We start from the raw sequence: 7090 nt of genomic DNA, 5'->3' as shown, positions 1-7090 counted from the left end.
CATTGGTTCTCTTACACTCGACTGTAGGGTTAGTTCTCTTATCTTTTCAAAAATAGCGAGCCAAATCAAATTGACAGTTGACCCAGTCACATATAGCTTCACCAATGTAGATATCACCAATAGAAACTTAGACAGTGAAACTGCCTAGATCGTCAAACTTATGTGGGATTTTCTTTCGACATATTGCAAGACACTTCTTTGTTAGAGATATATAACAACTCTTCATTCGGTGTTTTGACTTTTAGCATGAGATTTTGAGGAACATAACAAAACATGGGTTTTGTGCTAGCATTATTTTTATCGACATTTCCACTTTAAGCTTCTCTAAAACCTCTAGGAGTTGTTGAAATTCTCTGTCTTCCGTAGTTATTACATCAATTTCCTTTGTTTTATCTTGTTGGATTTGTCTTCCTCTTCGCTATTTACTTCAATTGGATCTTCTCTTCACTTTCATCCTTAATTTCTTCCTAGTAGTTAACTTCATAATATTATTTACCGCCTTCCTAACTTTTCTCAATTCCTATTAGGTTATAGGTCACATGTTCTCTATCGTGTCTTATGATAATCTCACCTTGACCCACTTCTATCAGTGTTTCTGTAGTTTCTAGGAAAGGTCGTCCAAGTAAAACCGGTGCGAAGCAAGAGTCTTCATGATCAGTATCATGAAATCTTGAGGAACAAGAATTTATCTATATGTAACAACCTGTTTTCAACCTTTCCACAAGGATATACAAACTCCATTATTGGAGAGTTATATATGCATTTGTGTTCTTATTATTTTTAAAACCCTTCAATATCTTGAAAGAAGATAGAGCCATAGTGTTTATGCTTGATCTAAAATCACAGAGGGCATCTCCCATAAAACGTTATCCTGTACATCATGGAATAGTAAATTGTCCTTCTAAAATCACAGATGATTCAATTAGAGCCCATATTGTATAGTGGAATAGTGTTTCTTGTTAGGTGACCTTTGGAGCGCTGGTTTCTGTTATCTTTTGGGATGATAGGTTTTGTATAGTGAATAGTGTACATATCTGACTCAGGGTTTTAGAGCCAGTATTTATAGTAGGGTCTTAGGTAGGGTTGGGAATAGGCCAGGCCGGCCTACAGGGGCCTACGGCCTGGCCTGTTTTGGCCTGGCCTGGCCTGGCCTGTTTAGTAGATAGGCCTAGACTTAGGCTTTTTAAAAAGCCTGTTTAGTTAAATAGGCCAGGCTTAGGCTTCCAGAAAAGCCTGTTAAGCCTAATAGGCTGGCCTATTAATACTATTTATTAAAAAATGTTTTTTTATATTAAAATAATTGCATATATTAAAAATATAAATATCTTTTTCTCTATCTAGTAGTCCCATAATAGGCTTTGTTGTTATAGACTTTTAAGTAGGCTTTAATCTAGTTAAAATTTACTTGTAGTTAAATAGGCTTTTAAGTAGGCTTTAAGGCTTGTTTAGCTTATTTAGTAGGCTAAATGAACTATTTGATGGCCTTAATATAAAGTAGGCCTGTAAGTAGGCTTTCAGGCCAGTCCAGGCTTTTAAATAGACCAGGCCAGGCCAAGAAAAACGGCCTATGATAGGCCATAGGCCAGGCTTAGGCCTGTAAATTTTTTCGTAGGCCAGGCTCAGGCCTATCAAAGCCTGGCCTGGCCTGGCCTATTCCCATCCCTAGTCTTAGGTCTTACACCCTTACATCCTTGCTTGGATAGCTGTCTTGGAAGGACAATCGTAGTCCTTTTAGGGACAATTGTTGTCCTTTAAAGGAGAGTTGTAGATCTTGTTCTTTTCTAGATTTATTCCACAGACCATATTGGTTACTTACCTTTGGTTTGTGGGTGCTCATATGAAACATAGTATGCTAGTTATTCACCTCGGCTTGTGTGTCTTCTTGTGTTACAGACCTTGTTGGTTGTTCGCCTTGGTCTGTGTTCTTCTATGTTGTTGGTAGCTTAAGTTTTATTCTTACGGGTTTGTTTGCTCATCACAAACGACATGCCCTTAAACTCCTTCGGGGATGAGCCCTTTGAAACTCATCAGTGGATGGGCTTTGTCCTATACCGCAACATATACGCTCACTAGATATTAATGTGTAAATTTCTACCATTAATTTTTAAGAGAATGGTGTCTGAAGTGAGTTCAAGAATTTTTTTATAGCTTGATTATGTTTAGTTCCAACTGAAAAACTCGATTTATATGAAAAATGTGTTACAGTGTATCTGTATGGCTCACATGATAGTGATAATTATAAGAAACATTTAATTTTCGTGAGACATACTATTAAAACTATTGAAAAGATGATATCATTTGTTTATTTTAAAGATTTAGAAATGAATTTATTGTCATCGATTTCATAAGAATGGTATAAATATTATCATAACTCCTAAAAAGATTCTAAAACATGTTGATTATCAAAAGGTTTGAAATGGAATACATTGGAAGCACAATGGTTGTTTGGATTGAAAATTTAATATTTAAATGAGAATTTGTGCATCAAGAAACTTATATAACAAATGTGTTAAAATACTTTGATATGGAAAATTAGTTGATTATGTACTAGAATAATTATGATGTCACTTGTTGTGAGTAAAAATCATGTCCTCAAGAAAATGATGAACAACTTAAATTGGACCTGAAGTATCATATATTACTTCAAATGAGGGCACTGCCGTATTTTCCTAATTATAAATATCATGCTATTTTATTTTTGTCAATATTATATTATTAATAAACATAAAGTTATTGGTACAAAGTCATGTATACAGTTTGAATCTTAGAGAAACAACAATATCATCCGATCATTTGAAAATGTTAGGACTACATCAAGGAAGTGGAGAATGCTCTTTTATTAAAGATTGTAATTTTAAACATACAAGAAACTTGTTGTTTTCTTATAGCAACCCTAGGAACAACTCAATATGAAGATAATATCTCAAGCAGTTGGAATTTCTTTTCTAGTAAGGTTTTATTAGGGCATTTTCTCGTTGGACATCCAAACATTGTTATGAATTATATTATAAATTGGTGTCTATTAATTTTTAGGTTTTTGGGTCATACCACTGACTTCATGTCATATTATTGGGAAATGCTAACCGGTGCCCTCGGGGCACTGGTTATGGGTATGAAAAAGGAAATTATATAGTAGTTAATGCATTGGAATTGTGTAATTAATTTATAATAAAGTCAAAAGCAGTTTCCTTTTATGGTAATAATTCCATTTTACGGTATGCTTAACCAGTGCCTGGGACACCCGTTAGCAGGACCCTTAGTGTAATTCTCTATAAATAAAGCTCACATGTAAAATACATATACACACAAAAGAATAATAGAATACTCTTCTCCTCTCTCATTCTCTCTATTCTTGTTCTATTCACTTCCTTTCTCCCCTTCTCTCTATTTTTTGTACTTGTTCTATTCAAAGATTTTCATAAAAAAAAAAAAAAAAAAAAATTATAAATTGCAGGTGTGGTGCATACATCATGTATATGTGCATTAAAGGAAGAATTATGATGGTAACAAAAAAAAAAAAGAGGAAGAATTATGAGTCGTAAGGTTGTATGGGAATTAAGCCTTGACAATTAAATTGACATATACAATTAATTTCATACTGACGGCCTTTGGGAATAATTTTTAGACATATTCTTTTAATAATTCATCATGCTCATGAATTTTCACATGCTAGTAGTTGACAATAATGCAAACGTAAATATGAGTATGGGAATAGCATAGGACAATTGGCGTTAAGTAACCTTACAATACCCTGTTAGTTTTTTTATAGTGTCACTCAAATCATTTTAAAATTCCCGTAATACTAGGATTTATGAACCATAGAGTTCGATATCTAGCTGAAATAGTCGTAAAGTTGACTATTCTAATAGAATCAACTCAATAGTCGTGAAGCCCCCCACTGAATTTCCATAACAATTGAAAATATGTATAATTGCAGCTTGTATACTTTTTTACTAATTAAAAAATTGTTTGCCCAATCAATTAATGGTGTCATGTTTGTGGAGTACGGAGACTGGCAATGGACTAAACGTCTATGATTTTAAAATTTAGACGTCACATCTCCACCTAAAACTTTAAAGGATCGGGTATAAGAATCTCCTATTTTATATATATCCAGCATTTTCTTCATTTCTGATCGATGTGAGACATAATCACTCATACTTAAAATTCAACAATGTTGAGATAGGAACATGTCCAATTATGTATAATGGACTCAAGTGAATTTTTTTCATTGGTATCCGGGAAGAAGCAACGGTTATGCGTAACAGTGAATATTATTATTTTTAGTCAAGTAGTGAATATCTGTTTTTGATTGATGCATACGAAAGAAAAAGGAAAAATATTGCAATATTATAAAAATACTATAAGTATGAGTTCGTGAATTATTTTTTTTGTCAAGAGTTCATGAAATATTTATCGATGGAGTTAACGTAAAGAACGCTTGCATATGGCACAGTCTCAGTCTTTTTATTTTATACTTTGTTATACTATTTTTGTTTTTATCTTGCACACCCAAAATTGAAGAATTGCACCCCATATATCATCAACTCTAAAGTTGAGTACACTGCACTGCAATGCCCATGGCAGCTAGGGAGAGGTTCAAAGTCAAAGCACATTTTATGATTCAAAAGAAAAAAGTCAAAGCACATTTTAATTTATCTATTTTTTTTTTTTTTGGTTACAATTTTAATTTATCTATTCATTTACAAAGATAATACATGTTTTTAAAGCAGTATTTTCTTTCAATTATACCATTTATTTAAACTATTGTCATTTTGCAACCATAATTACCCATTCTTCAGAGAGAGAGAGGGGAGAGAGAGAGATAGAGAAGAGAGTGAAGAGATAGAAGAGAGAGAGAGACGTATTTGAAATGGTATTGGTTCAGATATTTTCAAAAAATCGACATCGGTAACCGGTTACCATGTATTGTGTAACCGGTTACACTACCTTAAAAAATAGGGTTAATTAAGTAAATGGTCCCTATAAATATTCAAAATTTTGTTTTTAGTCCCTACAAATTAAAATCACACTTTTTAGTCCCTATAAAATTTTCCATCAACATTTTTAGTCCCTATAAAATTTTCCATCAGCATTTTTAGTCCCTATAAAATTTTTCCATCAGCATTTTTAGTCCCTAAAATGCTTAAGAAAAATGTCACAGGGACTAAAAAGTGTGATTTTATCTTGTAGGGACTAAAAACAAAACTATAAATATTTATAGGGACTAAAAACTTAATTAACCTATTATTTAAGTTTTTTAGTTAAAAATAAATTAAATGTGATATAATAGAAACAATTTCATCACAATAAGAATAATATATATTAAACTTCTATTTGATTGTGTATATTTTAGAAAAAAATTTAACCGTTGATAATAAAATAAATATCCAATTATACGCAATATAAAAGCAGAAAAACGAACGCATAACATTAATAATTATAATTATTTCTAACTCACAGTAAATTATTTTATTTTTGCTAGCGAAAAGACTGGCACTCACGTGCCCGTCTTTCCGCTCTTTTTATTGTGCTAAAGTTTAAAAATTACGAACGGTGTATTTCTATGAAATATTGATTTTGATTAAAAGTACAAATATAAATAAATGTTGCTTTCAAATCATGACAAACGAACCTTGTTTATCTATTTCAATGACACCAACAATATAATAAAAAATAGAATCTAAATTCTTATCTTTTTAATGACAACAACAACAACAATCATTATTGTAGAAAAATTTATTTTATGGTATAATTAGGATAATGAAAAAGTCAGCCCAAAATCTTATATTTTCTTTATATATAGTATAGATATCTCGATCTAATTTGTTACACTTTTTAAAGTAAAAAGGAAAAAAAAAACTCAACATATATTCATATTGTGTTTGTTATATTTTTTTTTTTAATTTTAAATTCACTCTCATTCATTATCTTTTTCAAAGGATGAAAGATACGAAAAAAATTAATATATCATGGACAATAATGATTGAGTTTATTAATTTTTTTTAATATTTGAATTTACTCTTATATATTTGTTATACTTGTTATTTATATTTAAAGTTGAGGATAATTTGTGAAAAAGAAAAGGTCAGCCCAAAAGAGCCAAAATAAGCTTGATCCTAAAATATACCAAGTAACAAATAAGTTAAATTTCATTATTGACTTAATACAGCCTGGCCATGCATTTTACATTAGTACTCCATCAAGAGGCATAAAGATATTTCTCATCTTATGCAGAAGGAATAAATCTTATGTTACTCATGACCCTCATAATGATTTGTAAAGTACCTATTAACGAACTTTATAGTTATCTTGTTACAGATAACGTTTGAATGATAATAAAGCATAATGATTTGTAAAGTACCTATTAACGAACTTTATAGTTATCTTGTTACAGATAACGTTTGAATGGTAATAAAGCAATTGAGTCCACATCTTGAGGTCATAGTGGTTTCAGATCTAAGAGTAGTATACAATGTATATTCTGATGGTGGGTCAATCCAATATAATTATTACTCCTATTATTTATATGGGTTTTGCTAACCAGTGTCCTAAGGGCAATGGTTAAGGATGTCAAAAATAAATAAAAAAATCATTAAAAACAATTTTTTGACTTTCATAAAGTTAAACATTCCACTTTTCACCAATTCTCAATGCATAATTTCTATATTAATCTTCTTAACTAGTGCCTTTTGGACACTATTTAGCATTTCCCTATTTATATATATATGTATGTACTTGATATCTTATATGCATGATCCGCAAGATGTGGTCATCAACTTACATACATAATAATCTTTGTGTTTTATTATCATCTCAATTAATATTAAAGTTTCACTACAAATATTTTAAGTATACATGTTAATGATGCATATATCACGATAAAGTTACATTTAATGTTCTATAGCCAAACTAGCTATTCTAGGGCTTCATTACAACAAGTATAATAAATAATATCTTATATCATTTAATAAAAGCCATGATACAAAATATAATTTTGACATAAAACTATTGGCCTCTAGGACTTACACCAACAAGGGCTATGATTACAATCATGTATACTGTTTGAGTTTATGTCATTGAATCAATC

This window comes from Medicago sativa, chromosome 4 (genome assembly GCF_051527215.1).
Source record: "Medicago sativa cultivar Bolivia chromosome 4, Bolivia_mono, whole genome shotgun sequence".
NCBI classification, from domain to species: Eukaryota; Viridiplantae; Streptophyta; class Magnoliopsida; order Fabales; family Fabaceae; genus Medicago; species Medicago sativa.
The sequence above is the reverse complement of the archived record's forward strand: the minus strand, read 5'-3'. Positions refer to the sequence as shown.